The sequence below is a fragment of the Erpetoichthys calabaricus genome, chromosome 17, assembly GCF_900747795.2.
Source record: "Erpetoichthys calabaricus chromosome 17, fErpCal1.3, whole genome shotgun sequence".
NCBI classification, from domain to species: domain Eukaryota; kingdom Metazoa; phylum Chordata; class Cladistia; order Polypteriformes; family Polypteridae; genus Erpetoichthys; species Erpetoichthys calabaricus.
The window spans coordinates 73,157,446-73,175,066 of record NC_041410.2 but is presented as its reverse complement, the minus strand read 5'-3'; the positions used below and the strand labels follow the sequence as shown (position 1 = coordinate 73,175,066).

Below are 17,621 nucleotides of genomic sequence, written 5' to 3'. Positions count from 1 at the left end.
CAAGGCACACACACACACCAGGGACAATTTAGGATTGCCAATCCACCTAACCTGCATGTCTTCGGACTGTGGGAGGAAACCGGAGCACCCGGAGGAAACCCACGCAGACACGGGGAGAACATGCAAACTCCACGCAGGGAGGACCCGGGAAGCGAACCCAGGTCTCCTAACTGCGAAGCAGCAGCACTACCCACTGCGCCACCGTGCTGCCATATTTCATTATAATTTTAAAAATTATTGTAAACAAGAATATAGTTCATTTAGTTCGGACATTTAAATCTAGGTTAAAGAAACGCTCATTTGATACCAAAATCTGAACTTGACACTTTTTAAAGTGTACCTGTTTTACAGACTTAATTATTCTGCCGTCACACATTAGCCGCAGTTATGTACTGTATATTGAACATAATATAAAAGACTTTACAATGGGAATGTGAGAATTAAAATGACAAAACGACCCTCCATGAATCCAGGGTCATGGGATACCATACTGTAGCTTATAAATGGAGCACTACACAATACAAAACAGGCGATGGACTGACTGATAAAATTAGTGGTATTCTATTTGATTATTGTTGGGAACTATAAGGTTTAGTGAAGCAAGGTCACTGATTTTCTTCAAAGGGAAAACTAAACTAAAGGAACCAGTCAATTTTGACAGCTATGTTCATTCATTCATTATCCAACCCGCTGAATCCGAACACAGGGTCATGGGGGTCTGCTGGAGCCAATCCCAGCCAACACAGGAAACAATCCCGGGCAGGGTGCCAACCCACCGCAGGACACACACAAACACACCCACACACCAAGCACACACTAGGGCCAATTTAGAATCACCAATCCACCTAACCTGCATGTCTTTGGACTGTGGGAGGAAACCGGAGCGCCCGGAGGAAACCCACGCAGACACGGGGAGAACATGCAAACTCCACGCAGGGAGGACCCGGGAAGCGAACCCAGGTCCCCAGGTCTCCCAACTGCGAGGCAGCAGCGCTACCCACTGCCCCACCTTGCTGCCCAACAGCTATATTTTTAAGAGAAAAATATCAGTCACTTAATAATATTAATTTTGAAATAACTGTCAGTTGCTTCTTTTATAAGATTTGTACTATTTGTCTTTCTCAGTGCTTGTCCTCATAAACCTAATATGTAAAATACCTATATTGGATATTCATCCAAGTAATCACACACACTATGCTAAAAATGATGACCCTCATTAAATTGATAGCATTTGAAAAAATGCAGGGATGAGCGTGGACAGCTTTTTTTCCATGTTCTACTTGCTAGACTCTCTCTCCCACCCTTCTGCTCTGTCAGAGATATTTCTGGGAACATGACTGTTTGTTTTAGTCTTGCAGACTCCCGTTGTTTCTGTCTGAGCTTCCATCATCCGTCACAATCTTAAAATGGCTCAGACATCAGTGGTAAAATATATTTCAAGCTGATTTGGCCACCAGAATGCTTTGCAAGACAGTCAAAACAAAGAGAAAATACATATTTATGTTATAGTCTTTCCTGATGTAGGTGGTTTTTATTTTTTGGTCAGATTATGAATTATAATGAGTAGTGAAAACCAACAACTTCAGTCATCAGTAAGAATTTCAAACAGCTTATCTGAAGGGGGTGTAAAATAAGGCTGACATTAAGCAAATTAAATATTTTACCAATAAATAAGATTGTTTTCTAAAAATAAAATAGTTTTGAATTAATGTATGATGACTTACATCTTTAACAATAGTTACAACTGCATACTTTAAAATTAAATCAACAGAAAAAAAAATAATAAAGTGAAAAAAAAAATTCACATCTAGTTTTCCTTAAAGAAATTCTTTTCATACACCATTGGTCTCTAACTCACTTCTTGTTGTGCTACAGTAGTTTACATTTTTTTCTTCGAACTAATTAATTATTTAGAAAGCACTTGTCATAATTATTGGTTCACATTGTATACATATTGTAGATGTCTCATACTTGCTTTTAATTTTATTGTGACAAACATTCCTAATGGTCTATATTTAATTTTACAAGTACATAATGTTTTGTAAACTGAGAGGATTGGTACCCTTTAACCCACCATATTTTCTCTCCTTTTTTGTTTTTCAATACTTTATTAAATCAGCTTCATTATAATGAGCACACATCAAGTCCGAAAACTGCGCTGGTGGCTTATTTGCAATTTGCACTGTGGGGGACGGCTAGGGCCTACACCAAGCCACAATGGAAGGACCAGCGGAGAGAGCTTTTTCAGGACATTTTCTCCCCTGGACCAATAGAAGGGGCCCCCAGGCGGTGGCCACAGGCCCCAGCAGGGTTGAGCTTCCATGCTCCAAACCCGTGGCCCCACTGTAAGCCAAGGGGGCTGCTCTCTATTGGTCCGAAGGAGAAAATGTCTTAAAAAACTCGCTCCTCCGGTCCTTTCATTGTCAGGGCGTCCCAGCTGGTTAAGGGCCCCGGCCATCTGCCACACTACTTAATCATTAACTGGCAGTTAGCTGGGCAGAGAGGAGGCAACAGAAGAGAAATGACTCTAAAATTAAACAACACCTGTTTCTATAGCTGTCTATAATCTGACAAACTGATCTATTTAAATAAAACTTTCTCTGATCTCTCTGACTAGCAAGAATTTCTCAGAATGAAAAATCACAGTCACTAGAGCTCTCTAATTGTAGACTCCTTTACTAAATAATGACAATAGTGAAATAAGAAAAGATAACTTCAAAAGAAGCCATCCCCTCTACTGCAGATTTGTTGATGTTATTAGAAACTTCTGACATGGCTGAATCTGAAACGAAAGACTGGGCATCTGGAAGCATATGAACTGCAAAATCAAATTATAGGCAAGATGGCACTTTTTCAGGACAAATTAAGAAATGATCCAGAAGAAGCCACCATCATTTTTTCTCCAGAATAAAAGTGAAAGGAATACAATTTTATGTTTTGTGCTGTTTACTTTATACAATGCTTTACTGCAGGCTACAATGGCATGTTTTGACAGCCTACATGTGTGCCTCTTGTTTTCATTTCTTTACAGCACTGCACTCTTTGCATTCAATAACTTTGACCAGAAGTGGTGGAAAAACTACTGAGATGCAATGCTGGGTGGAGGAAGAGCAAAACATTCCATCACATCACCAAGTGCAAATGAGAACCATATAATTAATAAACATAAAAGGACGACTTATGTCAGGCTAAATCTGCATATTTCCACAACCTGTGTGTGTGCAAAATAAAAGGCTGAAACCTTCAAATGTCACAGCAATGCTACGGACCACAGGTCTGCTATGCACCTCAATATCAGACCAAAACATAGTGTCAGTTAATGTTCTCCAAACAAAGATCTGAATGAAAACAAAACTATACCAGGGCAATGATTTCTTCCTTAAAGATGCAACAAAGTACTTCTAAAGTAAGGAGACGTGCATCTGTCGACATTACAGAAGGCTAACATTTTCTAGCACATCCTTTAGTCTTCGTGGCATTTCAACTTGCACATGTTTCCTGCCAGTGACCAGTGGATCTTCAGTGTTGAAAGCAATGAGACAAGACAGGAAGCTGAACTTTTAAATATGATCTTTGGTGCAATTCAATTGAAAACACACTACAAATTAAATACATTAAAATTTCACATTCTAATCCAATACACTTTACTATTTTAAAGTACCCTTAATACCACAGAAAACATATTAAAATACTTGTAAATGCAGAAATATACTATAGAATAGTTTATATATATTAACCTGGAGCACACTCAGGTAAAACAATTAACTCAGGGTCACTTACTCAAAGGTGGAGACTGAATAAAAATTTTTTAAAAACTAGGGGGCTTCGCCCCCTGCTCACTTTGCTCGCTAACCCCCGTGTTTGGTTTTCCGGATACACACTTTTAAAGATTTCTTTTTCTTTTAATTGTTGCTATTTCATTAGTTTCACTTTTATTTCAGAACTTCTGTAAAAAAAATATTTGTAATCTTGCGAGTCCCAATATGCTGAATCTTTTTAATGACGTCAGGATAGGTTTCTCTGTTTGGAATTTCAGCACAGACAAAACAATTTACATCATCAGCAGTTAATCATTTTTTTTTACCAAGTAACAAAGTAAGTAGAGCTCTGCATTGGACTCCTGTCTGTAAAGTCGTGCTATTTTCCTCTCACAGTTCCAAAAGTACATGGGGTTACCAAGGTGATACCCCAGCTTTTGTCTAGGTTTTTGTACACGGGCTAGACAGAACGTTTTTGACTCCTGGGATAAATTTAGGTTTTTAAATAAGCAGACAGATAAATATATATACACTAACAAAGTAACCAATAAATGCATGTGCGGTAAACTCCGTTTTTGAAATTCTCAAGATTCTTTATTTGTCACATGCATAGTTATACAGGACAACACGCAGTGAAATACATCCTGACCCGCTTATCAAAAACTGTGCAAAGTTAGAAGAATATCAGTTATGTTAATAAAAAGTCATAGATCGAAAGATAACAGTATAGTAGAACATAATAAATAAGTAAAATTATGTGAATAAAGTAGAATTAAGTGTTAAGGTGCAATAGTGTAGTAATTATTGTGCAAAACCAAAGTTAGACTCGTGCATAGTTAAATGAGGCAGTTTGTTTGTTTGCGCTACTGCGATCTTTACTTTTTTATATTTTCTAATTTTCCTACTTTCATATCCTATAACTTTCTTCACATGTGTACAGCGCCAACGTTTTTTTTTTTTTGAGCCTTTCTAATTTCCCTGGTTTCATAGTCTCTAACCTGCTCTGCATGTGTTTAGCGCCAACGTTTGTAAACATCTCTATGAAGTTCTACTTTGTCTTTTACTCACTGTCTTTTAATTCTGAGCCGGATTGGACGTGCTTTTTTTTCAATTCCACTTGTTCCGGGCTGATAATTACTTTCCTTATTTTCTGAATTTGCACCTCGATTATTCTTTTTTGCTCTTTTTTCTGTCCAACGCATTTGAGTCTCTTTTCTCCATGCTTTTCTTTCTTCTTCGTTTAATCGTTGACATTTCATTTCTACCCTATTCATTTCATTTCTACCGTATTGACCTTATACACTTTATATACACTGAGAGCCCTGGAGCTGTGTGTACTGCATGACTGCCTTTACACTACTGATTTGTTTTTTTTTGATATTGCTTGTAAGTCGGGTGTGTCTTGCAAGACTCTCATTCTATGTTCCCGTGAGACGCACCGTGGCAGGTCTCTTTCGTCTCTTGGGTCTTTAAATTATCTTCCGAGAAAGATCACATATCGTAGACTATCAGGACAGGGGACAGGATTTCTTTTTATAATACATATGGTTTGTAATCCAGTGACTTAGTCATTAAAGTTGCTCTTTGCCACTCTCTATCTAGAAGATCTACTGATTCAAGAACACCAAGTCCCTGCAGCTTGAGTGTCCCATAAGTATGCGATTTCATACACTTTGGTGCCCTTCTTATGCAGAATATTTGGTTAAACTCTGCCTCCATTAAACACAACTGTACAGCGAAGATTAATACATTTGTAACAGTAAAAAAGAAAAAGAGATCCTAAGAACAGCACACATTCATTATTTAGGATTCTGACTCATCATGCTTTTTCCTGTGTGGGAAAATCCCTCCATTAAGAGTTAGAAGAGAGGTTCAGTACTGCAGGCCCAGGTGGCTTTGGAAATTGAACAAGTTGTGACTGAATTAATGGAAAATTTCATTTTTGCATTTTTTCCTGTCTTAAAGTGAAAATAGTGATTATTATGAAATGCTATACACAAAAAAGGTATCTATTTTCATAACCTGGAGAATCTTACAAATGAAATAACTATTTACTTTACAATTAAACAGCACGGTTCTAAATATTCTGGACATTCAGTTGAGCATGATGTTACATGGAAAAAACAATAAAGTTCATTCCCAGACTGAAAAAGAATGCTAACAGCACAACATAATATTATAGTGAAAAAAACAAATAAATAAAAAGCATACTGTGCACTAGATTGCTGCAGAAGCTGGCCATGGAAAGTGAACAACTCTGCCTCAGCATCTGGCCTCTAGAGGATTTTTTTATGTCATCCCTGACCATAGCATCTGACTTTTCTTTAGAGACTAAAGATTGAATCTCTATATAAGGAATCTACTTCTTCTATTACTTGTACTTCTATGTTATGCAAGTGTGTATTGATATGTTCTTATCTATTATTGTTGTTGGCACCTGCATCCAGCCCTGCAGGCAGGTCCTCCAACTTGTAGGGAAAACTCTGGGGTTGGTGGCAGGATTGGCACTCCAGCCACTGTAAAAAAAAAAAACCTCACACTGTTCTATTCGATTCAAAGTAGTGTGCTGCTGAGGTGTCACCCATTGCACGGCTGTGCTTGGGTCCTGATTGTGGATTCTGAGGTGGCTCGTCATGTGGTAAGTGCAACAATGTGCTGCATCAGTGCATGCTCCCAACCTCAACCTCAAAAAATAAAAAAGTGATTGAAACTGGATCAAGCCATTAACCAACTGACAAGTGAACCATCATTTATAGCAATGTACTCGAGTTTCAGGTTAAGAGATCACAGGTCCCTAATGAAAATAAGCCATCTCAGAGTTTAAGGTATTATGTGTTATTCAAAAAGATCCACACTGGATCAACAGTTTTAGATATTAATATAGTTTGCTTTGAAGTACTGGAACCCAAGACCTGACTAGCAAATTCTATAGCAAAGTCTTTCAAAGAGGATTGGAGCCATGGAGTGAAGTGTGATACAGGAAGAAAAGTTAATTATCCGCAAGTACAACAAGGCAATTAAACTCTTTACACAAGAAACATTTACATATTGAATATTGAGAAAAACCAAGCAAAATGACACCTTTTATTGGCTAACTAAAAAGATTACAATATGCAAACTATCGAGGCAAGTCAGGCCCCTTCTTCAATGATTACATCTTGCCTGAAGAAGGGGCCTGAGTTGCCTCGAAAGCTTGCATATTGTAATCTTTTTAGTTAGCCAATAAAAGGTGTCATTTTGCTTGGCCTTTCTCTACATTCATAATGGCTAACATGGTACAACACCCTAGTACTACATATTGAATATTTATAACTATTGTTTTTATTAATTGAGTTAGTGCAAGCTTATTCTGAAATTAATTTGTTATTGGATTTTACTTGTACACCAAAGGGAATAAATAATACAATAGCAAATACTTTAGAAAATGTGATTAGCTAAACGTGGTCAGCATCTGGTGCAAAAACACTGTGTAGGGGTAAACATTTTTAGAATTAATTCATCCTATAGGCACACTGACACTTGATGTGAGAAGAGGACAATGGCACCTTTAAGGATTAATGGCTGTTTGTAATCTGGACTGTGCCCAGAACATACCTCCTATAGTTGATCAGATATGACAACTATTACCTTTAGTACTATATTAGTGACTATCACCACATTGGCAATGTTACAAGTCAGAGTCAATCCAATTTAAGCATTATTGGTTGTTTTTTTAATATTACACAGTACACTCTAGGTTTCAACATTATAGGACATAATAGTAAGCTTATGGAAAGACATAACAAATGTTTTGGTAGAAGGGACACTTCAGAACAAAATGTCTAACTCCATTAGTATAGATCAAGTTATACTTTAAACCAAGAGTTCCCAAAGTGGTCGATATTGACCCCCTGGGGTCGATTTGAACTTTCTAGGGGTCGATAGTTTCAATGAAAAAATTTGGGGGTCAACGACAGCAAAAATAGACCCCCTTACTACTGCTATTTGTTTGTTACTTCAAAATATCTATGATTCCAATAGGTACCTAATTAAGAAGTAAAATCATTTAAAAAAAAAACACATTACATACCAAATATGAGAACGAAAAGGTAAAATGTGTCATTAAAAGAGTCACACGTAAGAATGCATGAAAATACATGTAGCACAAACATGTCTGTTCATTGTCTTATCGAACATATCAAAGCAAGTGCGGATATGAAAAACCATTGCATGTAATTAGGGGGTCGACGGTTTTAAAAGTTTTTGGTAAAGGGGTCTGCGGCTGAAAAAAGTTTGGGAACTCTTGCTTTAAACTAACAGTCCCTGATGGCAGTACAGAAAAAATAATTGATAATGCTTGGGCCGAAGTAATAAAGAACATAGCCAGACAAAATAATAATTGGGTGCAACAGAGATGGAGTATTTTATGCAAAGAGTGTGACTGCGAGTGTGCACTTTGTGAAATGGAAAACTCACATAACAAACTAAAGGTCCCACCTGGCGGCAGAAGATTTTTAACATCGGTACGAAACTTGGGCACAACCCTTGCAATTAAAATGAAAGGTGCATGATAGGCAAATGCTCTTTGACCAATTGATTTTTTCATAAGTGAGGGAATGAGCAAAAGACCAGCATTAAGAGAGCAAAGAGGAGTGTACAGTGTAATTAGCTCAGCTAAGTAAGGAGGTGCAGTTAAAAGAAGAACTTTAAAATCAGCTTGTACTGGTAACCAGTGAAGAGAAGCTAGAATGGGTGTAATGTGCTCAAAAACATTTTTTAGTTTGAGATGAGATCATATATAACTTTATATTTTGTTCTCTGATAACAGTTTACATTTAAAAAGTCTTTTTCCTTAGAAACAAATATTACTTAGGAATTTTAATGAGTTTAAAGGAGATGTTTGGCATTTTCAAGTCAAAGTTATTTCTTCTCACACATTAAACAGGTCACAAAGTGCTCAAGACTGAATAAAAAAAATTGTTATAAACAGGAATTTTGCTATAATAGAATCACAACACATTGCATTCTTTGGGTTAATACAGTTGACAAGGCTGATTGCGGAATCCCGAACACGACGGCAAAATCAATTTTGTTCTCGATAGCAACAGTAGCAGTGAGAAGTTGCTTCAGAATGATATAAAGTGTTTTGTTTGTATGTGTATATTTTTTCTAAAGAATAAAAAATATAAATATTACAGTTGTTTTGTGACATTGCTTAGGTGCAAGAGAATAAATGTTTCTGAAAAGGGACACTATGTTTGCAAACAGAAGGACAACCTTCTGACAAACAGTATACCTTTGCAATGCTATGGGATAGGACATCTATAGTTGGTACAATGACAGCTGACAGATCGAGGCACCAAAGAAAATTGATTCCAGGGTTATGCATCAGGAAATGTCTTGGTTTTGTACAGTAAAATCCAGCCTTTTGGAGAAAAATCCCTGAAGTACCTAATAGTTTTTGTGTTGTATTTGGCTGATATTGGTGTAAACAAAGGTTTTTAATCATATAAATACTTTCTTGTAAAAATGTTGTGTGTAGACAGATGGCTAAAAATGGCAAATTTATCAATTTAAAATTAAAATGTCAACACAATGAAAGTATCCAGAAAGTGAAGGGATCTGGATACTTTCTGAATCTACTTTGCCATTGTGATAATGATATTCCACACGTCACCATAATCACAAAAATAACACCAACAAACAACAATAAAGTCAACATGGTAATAAAGATATAAAATTATAACCGAAATTGATTCTGCCTAATTTAAAGACTCAAAAATCACAATACTTTAGACTGGAATATATGGCAGGAAAAAGGTAAAATGTACTCATAATTGTGCATAAAATATAGAATTTACAACTATAAATGCATATGTTAAAGAATATAAAAAATACTGTTTTTGAACCTGTATAAAACTTTCATTGCTGTAACACAGTACGTTGAACATAAAACATTATTATCTCACTTTATGAAAAGGCTGTTGCATACACAAGGGATTATTATAATAAAAAATATGCAAGTTAATAAATATATAATTCTGAGGCTTGTGACATCCCATTTCCTCTGCCTCCCCCTCAGGACATATAACAGCTTGACCCAGCTGGAAGCAGCACTCATGGCTGTCTCCATGGAAAAATAAAAAGCACCACCAATAATAAAGACAGTGCTTCTAGTAAAACTAACTCACCAGCTTTAAGAATGCTGCCTTTTCAAGATGAGAGGTTACCTATGGTGATTATTTTAAGCTGTCAGAATGCACTGTTATGTTAAGATGTGCAGCATTCAAAATGACGAGGAAAAAAAGGCCAGGTGTCGTAAGACTGAAAGTTACTTTTATTAATCAGCAATGTTTGAACAATGCCTTGTGAAATCTACAAACAGAAACACAGAATTCATCTTTTATTGGGCAGTAATAATAACGTGCAATTATTGATACAAATATGCAAGCTGCTTGCATTTCATGGATAATAATAACAAATGTTGATGAGATTTGCTGCTCCAGTCCTATTTCATGATTAAAACCATTAAGTACTCAGTTTTCTTTTAAAAAACTAGGGGGGCTCTGCCCCCTGCTCGCTTCACTCGCCCACCGTCAACCCCCCCCCTTCCACCCTAAACCCAAATAGAGTGACATAAATGAGGTCAACAAAGATTATTTTGACTTGTTGATTTATAGTATTTTCCACAAAATCAAACTGACATAGGATTTCATTCCCATGATTTTTGGCAGTAAAAGTAAAGAATATTAAATGTACAGACATAAAAGGTCACTGAAAATTCCATACAATACCCTATTAAAAATACCAAATATAATTATACAGTACACACCAAAAATGGCTGCATACATTCATCAATCCATTTTCTTAAGCTGTTTACCAGTGCAGGGTCACAGGGCAGCTGCTGACTCATCAGGAGCAATAGGAGGAATACCACCTGGACAGTGTACCAGCCCACAGCAGGGCGAACACACATAGACACATAAGCGGGCTAATTTAGCAAAGGCAATTCACTAAGCCTGTATGTTTCTGCATAGTAGGAGGAAACCAGCGCACCCGCTGGTAACCCATGTGGACACAGAGAGAACATGCAAACTCCACACAGGGAGTACCAGGGATGCAAACCCCCATCTCCTGATTGTGAGGCAGCAGCACTTCTATTGTGCCACTGTGCCACCTTGGCCATATAAAGTGTATTTTGCCTATTTTTGTATGAAGAATTATATATCTCTTCAAAATACATTCATCCCAGTTTTCTGGAAATTGGCCAAAGCTTGCCCCCAAAGTCAGTTAACCTGGCACTAACAAATTAAACAGCTACTGACAAGGTATGAATCCAGAATACTACAACATCATTATAATCAAGGGAGAAAAAAACTCAACTATCAAATGATCATTAAATACAATAATAATAGCCCTTCCATAAGGCAAAGCATGTTTCTTTAAACATCTATTTATCCAATTTGACAATAAAGAGGAGCAATATTAAATGACCACATTTGAAAGAGTAATCTGAAAAATATATGAAGAACTGCAATGAAACATTTAGATAACTATAAGCATTACTGTACAAATATCAACTTGGTTAAAAGGCAAAACTAACTTCAAAAATTGAAAGAGAAAAGGAGAAAACTTGTCCTCTCTCCTTCGATGGTCAGTGTTACACCCAGAGTATGTATATACTGTTATTATTCCAACTATGTACTATGCAATTATTTTGCTTACTTTCAATTCATTTTGTATTTTTATTTTTTTTTATTGCCTTAAGCTGGCCTCCTGTCTATACTGCCATTTTGCCCTCTTGTTCTTTGCCTAGTCAGTCATGTGCACACTTTTGTAATAGTGCTGGGGTGGATTTGATGTTCATTCTGTCAGATACAAGTTAAGTAAAAAGAAAACAAAAAAAAACACACACAATTTACTTTCCTTGTTACATTCTTTGCATAAGTTAATTCAAAACACATGAAGCAGGACTGTATTAGTTATTCCCTTATACTCATTCTTACTAGTTATAAAAATGTTAAGATTTACACAAAACTCATACATTCCCACTTTCAGCTTTATTCACATAAATAGCCAGAAATAAAAATGATAGTCACTGACCTTTACTTAAAGTATAAGGCTGAGAGCCATAATTGCCCCTGACCCACAGGTATAGAGCGGTAATAATACTTAACTTTTTTCTGGTTTCTGTTGTATCAAGGACTGAGGGTGATGATTTATTCTGAGTTCTCTAGAGACCATTAAGAGATTCACTAGTACAATTTCAAGGAGAACATGCTTTGTGTTTTTGTTGTCTACTTTTCACTGCATCTTGTAATTTACATTAGAACATTAGAACAAAACGGGCGGCACGGTGGCGCAGTGGGTAGCGCTGCTGCCTTGCAGTTGTGACACCTGGGGACCTGGGTTCGATTCCCGGGTCCTCCCTGCGTGGAGTTTGCATGTTCTCCCCGTGTCTGCGTGGGTTTCCTCCGGGTGCTCCGGTTTCCTCCCACAGTCCAAAGACATGCAGGTTAGGTGGATTGGAGATTCTAAATTGGCCCTAGTGTGTGCTTGGTGTGTGGGTGTGTTTGTGTGTGTCCTGCGGTGGGTTGGCACCCTGCCCAGGATTGGTTCCTGCCTTGTGCCCTGTGTTGGCTGGGATTGGCTCCAGCAGACCCCCGTGACCCTGTGTTCGGATTCAGCGGGTTGGAAAATGGATGGATGGACATTAGAACAAAACAGGCCATTCAGCCTGTTGCTTTTGCCTACAGTCTCCCTTGCATTCATTTTCTTCAACAGGGCTGGACTCTGTGTTTCACCAACTCATTGTTCTGCACTGTTAAGGTATGGACGCTTCCCTTATGACAAGTGGTGCTCAAGTCTTTTGTGCAGGGCCATGTCCTAGAAAATAGAGATAGGGAGTCTGCTACAGAGGAAGCTAAGCCTAGCCTTTAAGAACATGCAGAGAGTCAGTTATAAAACAAAGGTGAGACATTTCTAATCAAGTTTCCAGGCATATAAAGGCACAATATTGTGAGTGACGACTTGTACTTGCTAACGAGGCCTAGATCAGATTGAATGCACTAACACGGGCATCATTGGATTGCAACAAATTTTGAGACAGATGTTGGGGTCACCTTGAATAACAAAAGAAGACAACTCTAGCAGTTCCCACAGACTAACAGTATATTTTTATTTGCTTGCTAAAATTTAATTGGGTGGAGATGAAAGTTTACATTAACTGTGTAGTCCCAGATTTCTGCTCCCATTCCTGTGAGATATAGTTGGAAGTCTCATTTACCATGCTAAAGGAAAAAGTGGGCAAGGTCACTTTGTTCTACAGCACTTTCACAGCATAGTTAAATTTAATTTTGAGTACAATAGACCTTTATCTGTAAATTGCCATCCCAACTTGTGTCTGGGTAGAATAATTTAAGTAAAACATAAACAATGCATTGGGTTATCAACTCCTGCTCATGCTGCTTTGTATTTACCAGGATTCAGAACTTCCAACAACAATGCCCAATGTCACTTTAAGGATATAATTTGTATGATATTTCTAATAAAAAAAAATCATTAATAAAATATTGACTGGTCCAAAAGTATGTTTTTTTACTCAGATCACAATCCAAGATCTTATTAGAGTAAATCTTAGAAAAGAGAAGAAAGCGGCTTTTTACAATGTACTAAAGTTGAACTGTTAACATGCTACCAGCTTCTAAGACTGAAAAATAACTGCGTATGTGTATGACAGCCAGAAACAAATTATGCAGTTATATATTGAAACTGCTCGGTGCTAAATGCTATTATCTTACTGTTCATAAATTTAGCCCACATTAACTTTATTCTAGTCAGGAAGCCAGTTCCTTGCTTATTATTAATAATAAATAAGTAGCAACCAGAATGCTCATATGTCAGACTAAAGAGCTCTTTCCCTTTCAAAAATGCTGCATTATTATCTTATGCAAAAAGATAAAAATCCTGTGAAACAGAGTCTCCATTTCCATTTTCTTCATGCTGTAGAAAGTTTTATTTTAACTGTTTATTAGTTATTTCTGAAGTGTTGCTATTGTGTTAAAAATACAATGCTTTAATATTGCAAAAGGTATTACATCTGAAATGAGGCAGTGCACTTCTGCCTTTGTTTCTTTTTTATCCTTAATTATTTTCATTCACACGCACAAGAGGAGCCCTGACAATCATAAGTTGCCATGGCTGTAATATATTGAGAAAATATACATGTCATGAGGAAGCACATGTAGATACTGAAATACTTATCATCTTACTTCTGCAAATTATATCTAAAATAATGCTTTTTCATGAAACTAAAAGTCAGATTATTTATAGCTATTTTAAGAGGTTGCCTCATATCGTAGGAACCTATGGGGAGTGGAGAGAGGAAAAGAATTTCAGTGTGACGACCAATTAGAGAATGCAGCAAAACTGATAAAATGCAGGGAGCCATTTGGTCCATCTGACTTGTTTCCTGAAGACAGGCCTCTACTTCTCAATGAACAAAAATCCTGTACATTTTTCAGAGATTTGCCTTGAGAGGGCACACCTCTTATATCAGTTTATCATATTTAATATAACTTGGCTAAACACAACACAGAGGAATACAATTTTTTGATTTTTCTTGTGTTATTTACTAACAGAACTGCACATATTATTTGGGGCTTACTTAACTTTATAAATTATATATAAATAAATAAGAACACAAATACTTTATATGCTGCCTTTCAATAACGAAAACAATCCTAAGGTTCTTTGCTGGCAACAGTACTTATATAGAGTAGTGTTTCCACAAGCAGGTTAAGTGTCAGTGAATGAATCATTGGGACTAAACCAGCACTCTTTACAATCCAGTGCTTAGGTCACTAACGCTGCTCTTCATGTCTAAACTGCACAAATTCATGATGTACAGTGCCTTTCTAGGGTTTAAAAATAACAGTTATTTAAATTAATATAGGGTGAACTAACAAGGGTTTCTGCTATATACCAGTACTAATTTGAACTGTCAAAGAATAAATACAGAAATATTTGCTGCAGCTGTAGTGACAGAGCTCCCTCTGCTGTTTCCAAAAAAAAAGTATATTTTGAGAATAACTCTTACTCCAATGGTACAGACCTATATTTAATAATCCAACAATATTTCATCAGTCTCTTTTAATGTTGCCCAATGTATTTTATTATAATGGTACAGTAAATTAATTTTTACATTGTGATGTGTAGCAGAGGATTGGAAGAGAGAAAAAATGTATAACTACATAGCCATTATGGTGCTATTAAATCCCATCATTTTGAGAGTTATACATTTATCTGAATGCAATACATATTCTGAACTAAGGTTTGTTTTGTATTTGCCTTATACAGTAAATACCATTTTCTTTTTACAATTACAGCTAGACACCACAAAATGGCTTACAATACTCCATAACCTTTACATAGACTATAACCAATGTCATATGGCTACCTGACAGAATTTAATGGAAATAAACCTTCACAAAGCTTGTAACTTTAATGGCTTGAATCATCTAAAACATTTAGGGAAAGCTGTAATTTTTCCAAAAATATTCTGCTGAGCCAAAATAATTATTTGCACTCAAAGAAAAATGTATTTCTTCCTTAAACAACAATCCCTGGATCTTTGCCAAATTGCACACTACACAATTAGAAAAGACTCTTTTACTTTTTTTGACAAAACTATACAGACATTAAAGGATCACATTTGTCCTTATCTTTAATATTCTATAAACCTGATTATCAACAGTGGATCAGAAGTTCTTTTATTTCCAAATTCAAAATGGCACTTGACAAATTTGAGTGCAGTTATTGGCCACATTCCACAAATGTAGACTCAGTTCTGAAATTAGCCTGTGCTAAGTAACTCGTACCAAGGCCTCAGAACAACAAATTTAGATGCCTTGGCTGATATATGGTCCTGAACAAAAGCTTTCTTCCTTCATGATTTCAACTACTGATGATTTTCTTTCCCTACTATAAAGGGGTTCAGTGACGTTACTTCTGAGACAGTACCCACTCATGCACACGCCCATACTGAGCCAATCTGGAACTGTTAATCGGTCCAATTAGCAGGTCTTTGAAGAGGTGGAATGAAACTCAAATAGGCACAAAGAATGTGCAGCCTCCACACAGACAGCAACTGGATGTTGTAATCAAAACCAGGACACTAGGTACATGAGACAACAGTACTACCCACCGACATCCAATATTAACAACAATAAATAAATAAACAATAAGTTGTCTGCACCTTTGCTAAATAGACCAGTAATTAAATTACTATAAGTGATACAGCATAACTTTTAGCTATGGGGCACCCAAAGCTTTACAATCATCTGCCTGCTGCGCTAACGACTGCATCATCGGCTCCAGAAATAAATCAAGGCTGAGTTTCCAATACTTTAACACAAAGTTCTTGTTTTACTTAACAGCAGAGTTTCTACTATTCAATTATTTTTGTCTCAATTATAATTCTTATAATCATGAAGACTGGCGATTAATAAGGTTTTTCATCTTATTATTGCTGTCTTGCAGTGCCTGATAATGATGGGCTTCATTTTTTGTTTTTCTTTGTATTACTGCTACAAATATAAACAGGGATATGTCCTTTTTTCTTTATTGTGAAAGACTAGTATTTCCTATCAATCTACTGTCCTAATGAAAAGAAACTGACCTTATTTCCCCAGACCATCCAACCAGCAGGCTGATTTTTTGATGAGCTGTAGAGGGAGTTGTTATGTGAAGGTCTCCCACCATAGGCCCGCTTATGCAGTACAGTATATCAATGTTGCATACACTTAGTAATTAATTACACTCTCCAAATGATGCACCTGAAAACATCAGTCTTATTCAAATGGTCATCTGCCAAAGAGCCCAAATGCACTTGGACAAATTTCAAAATTTTAAAAGAGCCAATGGACAAATAGTAGCTTGTTTTTCAAAGCTCTGACGGAAAGATTACTAACCAGCACTCTTAGTGAAAACTCAGAAGTGAAGAGTAAGGGTACAGAAATATTCAGCGATATCGGGAGTGTTTTGCCATACCAGATATGTTGTAATGGAAAGCACAAATATAAAACCAGAAACCAAGCACATTATGTTTTTACCCTACTTTTGTTGATATCAATATTTTATTATAGTAAACATTATATATTTCAACAAATAAAATTGAAATATTTTAAAAGATTTATTGTATCAATCTTCCAATTCTAACGAAGAAAGTAAATGAAGATGCGATTAATCATTAAAAACATAATGAAATATCCAAAAAGTTAACAACTGCTAGGAATGTTCCAGTAGGACAGCATTACAAAAAATGTATTCCAATGACATATAAGCTTCACATATCTCCAAAACGTATAGCCCCGGATTCCCCCAAGTAGGATTTTGCCCAGGATATGTCCCACAGTATGAGTAACGATAAATGTGTGAGACTTAATGAGTAAGAATATATGACATTGTTCTTCAATTGGAAAGAGTTTTATGTGAAGGGTCAATTTCTTTTCATTATTGAAAATCTATTCAGAATTGTCATGTTCACAAGACAAGGCAAGGTAATCTAAAGGTATGTTGCTTTAAAACCACTGGTATGGGTGCAAAATACCTATTATGTCTGTATGGCAGCTAGACAGAAATCCTCTGCAGTAGAGGGAAAGGAGAAGCTTAGGATAGTTGACTAAATCTATTTAAGTGAAATGTCTACATTTGTATGTAATATAAACAGTGTTTTCAAGAAAGTTGTAATTAAGGGATTGCTATTCAAAGAATGTAAATATTTTGTCACCGTCAGGCCTCTGAAGGTTACAATACAAAGTATAATTCAAATATTCAATATCCTTTAGGAATGGCAGAAATATGTTGTTATCTTGTCATGGGTTC

General features: G+C 36.4%; 1 protein-coding gene across 1 annotated transcript in view; it reads right to left on the bottom strand.

Moving 5' to 3' along the window:
- LOC114667491 (tetratricopeptide repeat protein 23-like) overlaps positions 1-17,621 on the bottom strand; it is a 106,058-nt gene that overhangs the window by 72,184 nt on the left and 16,253 nt on the right. The window lies entirely within an intron of this gene.